Here is a 12,753-nt window from a genome sequence, read left to right on the forward strand (position 1 = left end):
ATTGGCTCACTGCAACCTTTGCCTCCTGGGCTCAAGGGAACCTCCTGCCTCAGCCTCCTGACCACAGGTGCATGCCGCCATGTCCGGATAATTATTGCATTTTTTTGTAGAGATGGAGTTTCGCCATGTTACTCAGGCTGGTCTTGAATTCTTGGACTCAAGCAATCTACCCATTTTGGCCCCACAAAGTTCTTTGATTACAGACGTGAGCCACTGCGCCCGGCCTGAATTCAGTTTTAAATGATCCCAATTTTGTTGGCAGTATCGAGTCCCTGTACTCAGGGGCCAGTCCAATGTATGCCTTGTTGTCTCCATTAGGCTTTATCAGGGTACGCACCATGTCAGTATCATACAGTTTTTCTCAAAGACTGCCTGGTCGCATGTTGTTTTCTCTACCTTCTTTGAGGTCAAGGGGAACTTAATGATGGCACCGTGGTTTCAGTTGTTCCTCCTGAAAACTCGTTTTCTAGGGCCCTTTGGAGTCTCAGTGTGCTACACTCCTGGAGGGTAGGTGACTCATGGGCCTTCTTCAGGAGACTCTGGCTGCCTTGTAGTGTGGCTTTCTTGGCCTTCAAAGCCTTTGTTCTTGCCCTGATATTGTGATGGGCAGGAGGCTCCTCTTGCCTTTGATATCATCTTTGTTTAAAGGTCTTAACTCATTTAACTCACATTTATGATGCATGAAAGATCCTTGCCATGTTTATAAGAAATAGTCAGTGGGACTGGGTGCAGTCTGACACTGCAATCCTAACACTTTGGGAGGCTGAGGAGGGAGGATTGCATGAGCCCAGGAGTTTGAGACTGACATAGTGAGACCCTGTCTCTAAAAAAAAAATTTTTTTTTTTAAATTAGCTGGGCGTTGATGTGTGCCTGTAATCCCAGCTACTCAGGAGGCCGAGGTGGGAGGATCCCTTGAGCCCAGGCATTAGAGGCTGCAGTGAGCTATGATCATGCCACTGCACTCGTGCCCAGGCAACAAAGCAAGACCCTGTCTCAAAAAACAAAACAAAAAGAAATGTGCAGTGAGACAGAGAGATGCTACCTGAGGAAAGGACACACAAAATTGCAGAACTTTGCTGTATTCACCACAATCTAGAGTTGAGTCTTCAGGTCCAAAAACTCCACCTTTCTTCATTGTCCATGAAATGTACAAAAGTGTCCATGAAATGTACACTAGCCACAGAAAGGATCTGTACAGTGCAGATAGGCATGCCTGTCTTTCATAGACGAGTATATCTTTCTTTCATAGCTAGGTGTACTGTGTACTGTCTTTTTATAACTTGATGACAACAGATATTAAAACCAATATCCAAGGTGCTAATTTACAATGAGAAATATAACTGCCAAATAGGCCAAGCACAGTGGATCACACCTGCAATCCCAGCACTTTGGGAGGCCAAGGCAGGCAGATCACCTGAGGTCAGGAGTTCGAGACCAGCCTGATCAACATGGAGAAACCCTGTCTCTACTGAAAATACAAAAATTATCTGGGTGTGGTGTTGGGTACCTGTAGTCCCAGCTACTCAGGAGGCTGAGGCAGGAGAATCGCTTGAACCCAGGAGAGGGAGGTTGCAGTGAGCCAAGACTGCACCACTGCATCCAGCCTGGGCGACAGAACGAGACTCCATCTCAAAAAATTTAAAAAATTTAAAAAAGAAAGAAGCGGCCGGGCGCGGTGGCTCAAGCCTGTAATCCCAGCACTTTGGGAGGCCGAGACGGGCGGATCACGAGGTCAGGAGATCGAGACCATCCTGGCGAACACGGTGAAACCCCATCTCTACTAAAAAATACAAAAAACTAGCAGGGCGAGGCGGCGGGCGCCTGTAGTCCCAGCTACTCGGGAGGCTGAGGCAGGAGAATGGCGTAAACCCGGGAGGCGGAGCTTGCAGTGAGCTGAGATCCGGCCACTGCACTCCAGCCCGGGCGACAGAGCCAGACTCCGTCTCAGAAAAAAAAAAAAAAAAAAAAAAGAAAGAAAGAAGCATAACTGCCAAATGGAGAAGTCATTAATATTGTGTAGTCAGAGTATTCTGTATCTTGAAAAAATATATACATGGGTAAAATCAGAAGTTAACTAAATGTGGAATTAGAACAAACAAAATTAGATGGTTTGATTACTTTTTAATATGTTTTTTATCAAATTAGGCAGTCCTCAGAACCAGGACAGGTTCAGAGAGCTCCCTCAATGGTTTTAATATCTATTGTCATCAAGTTATAAAAAGACAGTACACCTAGCTATGAAAGAAAGATACACTCGTCTGTGAAAGACAGGCATGCCTATCTGCACTGTACAGATCCTTTCTGTGGCTAGTGTACTGCTCAGATGTGGAGTCATCACAGTATCAACTTGGTTTGTTTTCTTTCTTTTTCTTTTCTTTTCTTTTTTTTTTTTTTTTTTTTTTTTTTTTTTTTGGAGACTGAGTCTCTGACGCCCAGACTGGAGTGCAGCATTATGATCATGGCTCATTTGCAACCTTGAACTCCCGGAGTCAAGCCGTCCTCCCACCTCAGCCTCCCAAGTAGCTAGGACTACAGGTAGACATCACTACGCCTGGCTAATTTTTTTAAATTAAAAATTAAAATATTTCAAAAAAAATTTTAAAGAGCAATTAAGGTGGGAGCAATCAAGCCTCCCAAGGTGCTGGGATTACAGGTGTGAGCCACTGTGCCTGGCCCCTACTTTAGTATCTAGGGAAGCAAAGATGTCCACATCCTAATCCCTAAAACCTATCAATATGTTAGGTTCTGTGTCTGGGGTGTTTTTGTACACCAAGCAATTCTCCAACATCAGCTGGATGTCAAACATTTCAATTAATTCAGACACAAACTACCTGGAGTTAGCTTGCTTCAGACTTAAGGGTTCAGTCCCACAAGACTGTCCCCACTTCAGACTGCACTTGCAAGTTATGCCTTATCCATAGTTCTGGCTGATATAACTCAGGGGTTCCCACGACCCCTTCTTTAAGTTTGATATTAATAATTTGCTAGAATGGCTCACAGAACTCAGAAAAACTTTTCCTACATTTACTGGTTTATTATAAAGTACACAACCCAGGAAGAGTCAGATGGAAGAGGTGCATAGGGCACGGTATTGGGTGGGAGTACCCTCTCCAGGAGTATGACCCTCCCAGCAAGTCAATGTGTTCATCAACTTCGAAGCTTTTTGAATCTTGTTGTTCAAGACTTAAAACTCAATCCTCCATCCCCCTTTCCCTCCCAGAAGGTTGGTGAATAGGGCTGAAACTTCCAACCCTCTAACCACTTGTTTTTTCTGGTGACCAGCCCCCATCTAGGCCCCACTTCAACTCACCTCATTAGTGTAAACTCAGGTGTGATTAAAAGGAGCTCATACCAAAATTGCGCCACTGAACTCCAACCTAGGCGACAGAGTGAGATCAAAACACATACACGCACACACACACACACACACACACACACACACACAGAGGAAGGGGATGGAGGCTCATAGTTACTGCTGCAGGGCTTTCACCCCGCCTGGACCTGGTACCATTTAAAAGCACACCCTTGGCTGGGCGCAATGGCTTACGCCTGTAATCCAAATACTTTGGGAGGCGAAGGCAGGCAGATCACCTGAGGTCAGGAGTTTGAGACCAGCCTGGCCAACGTGGCAAAACCCCATTTCTACTAAAAATACAAAAATTAGCCGGGCATAGTGTCTTGCACCTGTAATCCCAGCTACTTGGGAGGCTGAGACAGGAGAATCGCTTGAGCCTAGGAGGCGGAGGTTGCAGTAAGCTGAGATCGCACCACTGCACTCTAGCCTGGGCGACAGAGCAAGACTCTATCTCAAAAAAAATACAAAAAAAAAAAAAAAAAAAAAATGCACCCTACACTCACCCTGCTTGTTGGGCTCACCAAGAGGTGCCTGGGCTCCATGCAGCAAAAAATATCATGTGTGTTTGTGATGGAAGTGGAAGAGGAGCCTTCTGCCAAAAGGAGCAGCAGATTAGCCACACCTGTGGGCTCAACTAGATAGAAAACCTAACAAACAAGCCGAAAAAAGATTTTACATTTTTCCACATTCAAAAGAAAACACCAAAGAATTTTTTGGGAACCTTGAGGAGGACTTCAAACAGGCTCCAGAGTGCTGCATACCAGCAAAGGAAATAGAACAACGAAATGGGAATCCAGCACCCGATGAAAATGGACATATTCTTAGTTGAGTACCAGTAGAAAAAAACAATAAACAGTACTGCTGGCATTCCTCTGTAGTTCATTATGAATTTGAAATTGCCCTGATACTAAAGCATCATCCTGATGAACCTGGGCTTTTGGAAATAAGTGTAGTGCCACTAATTTTAGAACAAACACTGGAGCTTATAGGAACAAATATCAATGGAAACCCATGTGGGTTAGGAAGCAAGACGCATCCATTACATCTTCTTATACCACATGGAGCATTCCAAATAAGAAATCTACCCATCTGGGGCTGGGCGTGGCAGCTCACGCCTGTAATCCCAGCACTTTGGGAGGCCGAGGTGGGTGGATCACGAGGTCAGGAGTTCGAGACCAGACTGGCCAACATGGTGAAACCCCTTCTCTACTAAAAATACAAATATCAGCTGGGCGTAGTGGTGGGCACCTGTAGTCCCAGCTACTCAGGAGGCTTAGGCAGGAGAATCACTTGAACCTGGGAGGCAGAGGCTGCAGTGAGCTGAGATCATGCCACTGCACTCCAACCTGGGTAACAGAGTGAAACTCTGTCTCAAAAAAAAAAAAGAAAAGAAAAGAAATCTACCTGTTTGGAAGTACAATGGTCTCTTGTCCTGCTTTGAAGTTTGCAAAGAGGGTAAAATTGAAGGAATAGTATGGCATTGCAGTAATGGTAGTTTAATTAAGGTCCATCACCATCGTCTTGGTTTATGCTGGCCAATCCCAAATATTTACATTAACTCAAAACCAGTTATAGGTCAGGTGTGGTGGCTCGTGCCTGTAATCGCAGCACGTTGGGAGGCCGAGATGGGCAGATGACATCAGGTCAGGAGTTCGAGACCAGCCTGGCCAACATGGTGAAACTCTATCTCTACTAAACCAAAAATTAGCCAGGCATAGTGGCGGGAGCCTATAATACCAGCCACTTGGGAGGCTGAGGCACAAGAATCCGTTTAATCCCTGCAGAGGTTGCAGTGAACCAAGATTGTGCTACTGCACTCCAGCCTGGGTGACAGAGAGAGACTCTGTCTCAAAAACAACAACAACAACAACAGCAAAAATCAAAGAAGCTCCAGTTATTATCAACATGAACCTGAACAAATGTGATTCTGCCTTTGATATTAAGTGTTTGTTTAATCATTTTCAAAAACAGAAAACTGGTAGACTCAAAGATATATTTGATGTATTAAATGCAAATAAATTTAAGATTAGTTTTATTGTTGTTACATTCTAAAAAACAAAAAAACAAATGGGGCTCATAAAGAATAACAAAAGAAACTCCTATCACTCAGGAAATGCCAGGTGTTTCAGGAGCTCCATGACAGAAACTATGGACAAATATATTTCTTATTATATATATCACACTGTGAAAGGGGGGACTTAAATACAGCAGATAGAGTTAAGGTTGCTAATCAGCTGACTTTAAAAGAGAGATTTTCCTGGATTATCTGGGGGGTATCCAAAGTAATCACAGGATTCTTAAATGTGGAAGAAAGACGTAAGAGTTTCACTGTCAGTGTCATAGTGATATGGTGTTGCAAGAAAATCTTATAAGATAAAGAATGGGGCCACAAGCCAAGGAATGCAGGCAACCTGTAGAAGCTGGAAAAGGCAAGAAAATGGATTCTCCCTGGATCCTCCAGAAGGAATGCCACCCTACTGAACACCTTGATTTTAGCTGAGTGAGTGTCACTTTGGACTTCTGACCTCCAGAAGTGTAGCATGATAAATCCTTGTTGTTTCTTTTTCTTTCTTTTTTTTTTTTTTTTGAGACAGAGTTTCCCTCTGTCACCCAGGTTAGAGTGCAGTGGCACGATCTTGGCTCACTGCAAGCTCTGCCTCAGCCTCCCAAGTAGCTGGGACTACAGGTACTTGTTGTTGTTGTTGTTGTTGTTGTTGAGGAAGGATATCACTATGAACTCCTAGGCTCAAGCAATTCTTCCACCTACGCCTCACAAAGTGCTAGGATTATGGGAATGAGTCGCTGTGACTGGCCTATTCTGTATATGTGTATTAGTCTGTTTTCACACTGCTAATAAAGACATACCTGAGACTGGGCAATTTACAAAAGAAAGAGGTTTAATTGGACTTACAGTTCCACATGGCTGTGGAAGTCTCACAATCATGGCGGAAGGCAAAGAGGAACAAGTCACGTCTTACATGGATGGCAGCAGGCAAAGAGAGCTGCAGGAAAACTCCCCCTTATAATAACCATCAGATCTGGTGAGATGTACTCACTATCACAAGAACAGTATGGGACTCACTGTAACCTCCACCTCCCGGGTTCAAGCAATTCTCCTGCCTCAGCCTCACAAGTAGCTGGGACTACAGGAGCATGCCATCACGCTCAGTTAATTTTTGTTATTTTAGTAGAGACAAGGTTTCACCATGTTGGCCAGGATGGTCTCAATCTCTTGACCTCGTGATCCACCTGCCTTGGCCTCCCAAAGTGCTGGGATTACAGGTGTAAGTGTATTCTTAGCACTTAGCAAGTAAGACAGAAATTATAATTTAATTTGGCCAGCATGGGTTGGATTTAAGAAAAACACTTTTTATCATGACAATTTCAAACATACAAGAAAAGGATGGAGAGTATAAAATGAACCATCATGTGCCCATCACCCAACTTCTATGATTATCAACATTTTACTGATTTTTGCACAGGACTTTTTTTGTTTTTTGTTTTTGAGATGGAGTTTCACTCTTGTTGCCCAGGCTGGAGTGCAATGGTGTGATCTTGGCTCACTGCAACCTCTGCCTCCCAGGTTCAAACGATTCTCCTGCCTCAGCTTCCCAAGTAGCAGCTGGGATTACAGGCAACCCGGCTAATTGTTTGTTTGTTTGTTTGTTTTGTGAGATGGAGTCTCACTCTGTCATCAGGCTGGAGTACAGTGCCGTGATCTCAGCTCACTGCAACCTCCACCTCCTGGTTCAAGCGATTCTCCTGCCTCAGCCTCCCAAGTAGTTGGGACTACAGGTGTGTGCCACCACGCCCAGCTAATTTTTATATTTTTAGTAGAGACGGGGTTTCACCATGTTGGCCAGGATGATCTCGATTTCTTGACCTCATGATCCGCCTGCCTCAGCCTCCCAAAGTGTTGGGATTACAGGTGTGAGCCACTGCGCCTGGCCTAACTTTGTATTTTTAGTAGAGATGGGGTTTCTCCATGTTAGTCAGGCTGGTCTCGAACTCCCAACCTCAGGTGATCCGCCTGCCTTGGCCTCCCAAAGTGCTGGGATCACAGGTGTGAGCCACTGTGCCCGCTGTACAGAATATTTTAAATAATCAATAATTAAGTGTAAGGAATTTTAAAGAAATTTCATATAAAAAAAAATCAGAGCATTGGACAGCACTGGACCCACATTTCCACACAGCAACAATTAGCTATACCTAAGAACCTTCTGACACTAGCTAGATGGGCTAACGCATATATCTGATTACCATATTACTCACCTCTCCCTATTGTCTCTCCTGTACCAAAGTCTAGTGATTGAAACTATTGTTAAATAAACTTTTTTTTTTTTTTAGCCACCACTCCTGGCTATTTTTATTTATTTATTTATCTATCTATTTATTTATTTATTTATTTATTATTATTATTTGTAGAGAAGAGGTCTCACCATGTTTCCCAGGCTGGTCTCAAACTCCTGAGCTCAAGCCATCTTCCTGCCTCCACCTCCTAAAGTGCTAGGATTACAGGTGTGAGCCACTGCCCCAGCAGGTATTATTGTTATTGTTTGTCTGTTTGTTTGAGATCGAGTCTCACTCTGTTGCCCAGGCTGGAGTTCAGTGGCACAATCTGAACTCACTGCAACTTCTGCCTCTAGGGCTCAAGCAATCTTCCCACCTCACCTTCCCGAGTAGCTGGGACTACAGGCTCACACCACCACGCCTGGCTGATTTTGCGATTTTTTTGCAGAGACGAGATTTCACAGGTTGCCTGGGCTGGTCTCAAACTATGTCACTCAAGCAATCCACCTGCCTCAGTCACCCAAAGTGCTGGAATTACAAGTGTGAGCCAGCCTGTTGTTGTTATTGTTATTGTTTTGAAGTAGAATCTCACTCTGTTGCCCAGGCTAGAGTGCAACGGTGTGATCTTGGCTCCGTGCAAACTCCAACTCCCAGGTTCAAGTGATTCTCCTGCCTTAGCCTCTCGAGTAGCTGGGATCACAGGCACCTACCACCATACTTAGCTAATTTTTGTATTTTTAGTAGAGATAGGGTTTCAACATGTTGGCCAGGCTGGTCTCGAACTCCTGACCTCAGGCGACCCACCCGCCTCAGCCTCCCAAAATGCCGAGATTACAGGTGTGAGCCACTGCACCTGGCCTCATTCATTACATTTTGAATGTAACTAATTTCATTTCTCCTTTGCTTTAATTTGGGGAATACCTTGCTGTGATCCTCAAGCACATGAGATTTTTTCCTTCACTAATCTTATTTTATCAGTTCTTTTAATTTTAGTATAGTTTTTATATATGCTTTCACTTTGATTTTGCTATCCTTAAAGAAAGAGAGAAAATTTTCAAAGCCGTACTCAAGTTTTACAATTTCAGTGACACCTACTTGGCTAAACTTAGTACTGCTCTATATTTTAAAATTATACACAGTTGCTTCTTCTGGATGCAAAGTTAAGTGCCGCAGTGGGAAACAGAGGCCATGAGCTAATAGAGCTGTGTTGTGCTTTTGTGGTTTTTGTTCGTTTGTTTGTTTGTTTTTCGAGATGGAGTCTTGCTGTGTCACCAGGCTGGAGTATAGTGGCGCGATCTCAGCTCACTGCAACCTCCACCTCCCAGGTTCAAGGAATTCCCCTGCCTTAGCCTCCCAAGTAGCTGAGACTACAGGTGCATGCCAGCATGCCCAGCTAATTTTTTTTTATATTTTAGTACAGATGGGGTTTCACTATGTTGGCCAGGATGGTCTCGATCTCCTGACCTTGTGATCTGCCTGCCTAAGCCTCCCAAAGTGCTGAGATTACAGGTGTGAGCCACCACGTGTGATATGCTTTTGATTGTCATTTCTCTTTTTTGTTTTTTTTTTTGTTTTTTTGTTTTTATTTTTTGAGACGGAGTCTCGCTCTGTCGCCCAGGCCGGAGTGCAGTGGCCAGATCTCAGCTCACTGCAAGCTCCGCCTCCCAGGTTCACGCCATTCTCCTGCCTCAGCCTCCCAAGTAGCTGGGACTACAGGCGCCCACCACCTCGCCCGGCTAGTTTTTTGTACTTTTCAGTAGAGACGGGGTTTCACCGTATTAACCAGGATTGTCTCGATCTCCTGACCTCGTGATTCGCCTGTCTCGGCCTCCCAAAGTGCTGGGATTACAGGCTTGAGCCACCGCGCCCGGCCGTGTCATTTCTCTTTTGAAAAAAAAATTTCTGTGGTATCTATTCTATGAAAGGCACAGATAAATACAACCCATATAGCACCTAGCCAAAGAGATAACAATTTTAAGCACAACAAGAGCCTAAGAACAATAGCATAAAGCAACAAAATCAAAAGGGTATTGCTTTTGGATCTCATGAGAGACCACAGAGTTGTTACTTTTAATTGTTATAAGGAAGGCATACAAATTTCTTCAGTTGCCAAAATCGGTCTTCAGAACTAAATTCCATTTCTGGGAGGACCTCAAGTAGTCCTATTTTCCCTTGGAAAAAGCCCTAGGAAATGCTCAATATATCATCACATCACTTGCATTCAAGGTTGGATTCAAATGAAGGTCATGGAGGCACCAAGAATCTTACCTAGGTCAATTCTCCCTCAGGAAATTCCTCCTCAGGTCAATCCATAAAGTCATTATTAGTGTCCTGACTTAAAGCAGAAACCAATTCCTTGAACAAGATGGGCACAGAAGGAAGAAAACTTCTGGGAGAGAGTGCCTTTAATTTCAACCAACCAAAGGGACAAAGATGCTTTGGAATGTTTTAGACAGGCTAGTGATACTCCCCAGTAGAAAATAAACCAGCTAGATATAGTGGCTCATGCCTGTAGTTCCAATGCTTTGAGAGGCAGAAGCAGGATGCCCTTTTAAGGCCAGGAGTTCCAGCCTGAGAAACATAGTGAGACCTTGTCTCTATTAAAAAAAAAGAAGAAGAAAACACAGAAAATAAACAAAAGCCTTGCCCATCATTCTACAAGGGACATATTTCTACACTGGCGGTGCCTGAGTTGTCCTTTCCAGCTGAGGAACTGCATATATTGAAAAAGTAGAACTATATCTGAGATTGAAATACTTCTTCAACCCCCATATACCTCCTTTTTTAGATTCTGTTGACCATTATTAAATCTCCAGATGTCTATATGTTCCTGAAGTTTCATTTGGGAACTTGACCCTCCTAGCAGTATGGAATTGAGAGGCCTGGAATTCTTCTCTACAAACTAGTAAGTTCTGAGTGGGAAACAGAATGACTCTGCCGTGTGAGTTGAGTTCCCTTTTCAGAGACAGAATGGCATGAGATTGACGGCAGGCATTCTGGAGTCAGACACACCTGGTTTCAAATCCCACTTCAGTTACTGACTGGTCATATGACCTTGGGCATGTTACTTAACCAGTCTGAACCTTCGTTCCTTCTCTACAAACTTGGAACAAAAATGATTCCTAACTCACAGGATAATAAGTAGAATTTTCATTATCTATGGCTGTGTATCAAATTATTCCAAAACTTAGTCATTCAAACCAATCATTTCTTTCTTTCTTTTTTTTGTTTTTTTTTTTGAGAGCAATTCACGGGTAATAGACCCCACCTCTTTTTTTTTTTTTTTTTTGAGACGGAGTTTCACTCTTATTGCCTGGGCTGGAGTGCAATGGCGCGATCTCAGCTCACTGCAACCTTTGTCTCCCAGGTTCAAGCGATTCTCCTGCCTCAGCCTCCCGAGTAGCTGGGATTACAGGAGCCCACCACCACGCCCAGCTAACTTTTTTTTTTTTTTGTATTTTTAGTAAAGATGGGGTTTCACAGTGTTGGACAGGGTGGTCTCGAACTCCTGACCTCAGGTGATCCACCCACTTTGGCCTCCCAAAGTGCTGGGATTACACGTTTGAGCCACTGCGCCCAGCTGCCTCAATTTTTCATCTACAAAATAGCAGTAACAAGCATATCTACTTCACAGAATTATTATAAAGGTTAAATGAAATATTACATGTAGGCTGGGGGTGTTGGCTCACGCATGTAATCCTAACACTTTGGGAGGCCAAGGCAGGCAGATCCCTTGAGGCCAGGAGTTCAATACCAGCCTGGCCAACATGGCAAAACCCCGTCTCTTCTAAAAATATAAAAATTAGCCAGGCATGGTGGTACAAGCCTGTAATACCAGCTACTCGGGAGGCTGAGGCAGGAGAATTGCTTGTACCCGGGAGGCATAAGTTGCAGTGAGCTGAGATCAAGCCACTGCACTCCAGCCTGGGTGACAAAGCAAGACTCCATCTGAAAAAATGAAAAATAAAATGAAATATTACATGTAAAAAGCATAGAAAAGTTGCTTTAAAAAACAAATTGTTTGTGGCCAGGCGCAGTGGCTCAAGCACTTTGGGAGGCCGAGGCAGGTGGATCACCTTAGGTCAGGTGTTCGAGACCTGCCTGACCAACATGGAGAATACAAAAAATACAAAAATCTTTACTAAAAGTACAAAATTAGCCAGGCGTGGTGGTGAATGGCTGTAATCCCAGCTACTTGGGAGGCTGAGGCAGGAGAATAGCTTGAACCCAGGAGGTGGAGGTTGCTGTGAGACGACATTGCGCCATCGTACTCCAGCCTGGGCAACAAGAGCGAAACTCTGTCTGGAAAATAAAAAGAAAAAAGAAAAAGAAATTTTTCAGCTGGGTGTGGGGGCTCATGCCTGGAATCCCAGCACTTTGGGCGGCCCAGGCAGGTGTATTACCTGAGGTCAAGAGTTCGAGACCAGCGTGGCCAACACGGTGAAACCCCGTCTCTACTAAAAATACAAAAATTAGCTGGGCGTGGTGGCACACACCTGTAATCCCAGCCACTCAGGACACTGAGGCAGGAGAATTGCTTGAACCCAGGAGACGGAGGTTGCAGTGAGCCAAGATGGTGACACTGCACTCCAGCCTGGACGACAGGAGACTCTGTCCAAAAAAAAAAAAAATGAAAGAAACTATAAGGTATGGTTCTAGGTAATTTTCTCCAGACTGTCAACTAGTTGTCTCAACATTCATAGAATAATCCTTTCTTCTATTTAGTAGTGTCTTTGTGTTATATATTAAATGATCATGTGTAATAAAGTTATATTTCTGAGATTCTTATTTCAGTCCCATGAATCTATTTATTTGTTCCATTATTTAAATTATTGTTGCATCGTAATGTCATTTGCCATCTTGACAGAGACTGTCTCCTCTTTGCTCTCGTTTTTAAAGCTATTTTTTGATACCCTAATCTGTTTAGTGAACTTTATTTTTATATTTTGAGACAAACTCTTGCTCTGCCACCCAGACTGGAGTGCAGTGGTACAATCATAGCTCACCACAGCTTCAATCTCCCAGGCTCAAGTGATCCTCCTGCCTCAGGCTCCTGAGGAGCTAGGACTAAAGGCATGCACTACTACACCTGGCTAATTTTTTAAAA

At 43.9% G+C, this 12,753-nt stretch overlaps 1 pseudogene; it reads left to right on the forward strand.

Moving 5' to 3' along the window:
* Nucleotides 1–2,239: 2,239 nt before the first annotated feature.
* On the forward strand, nucleotides 2,240–5,408 carry LOC102125379 (RNA ligase 1 pseudogene; annotated as a pseudogene).
* Nucleotides 5,409–12,753: the final 7,345 nt, after the last annotated feature.

This window comes from Macaca fascicularis, chromosome 6, assembly GCF_037993035.2.
Source record: "Macaca fascicularis isolate 582-1 chromosome 6, T2T-MFA8v1.1".
In the NCBI taxonomy this organism is placed as follows: domain Eukaryota; kingdom Metazoa; phylum Chordata; class Mammalia; order Primates; family Cercopithecidae; genus Macaca; species Macaca fascicularis.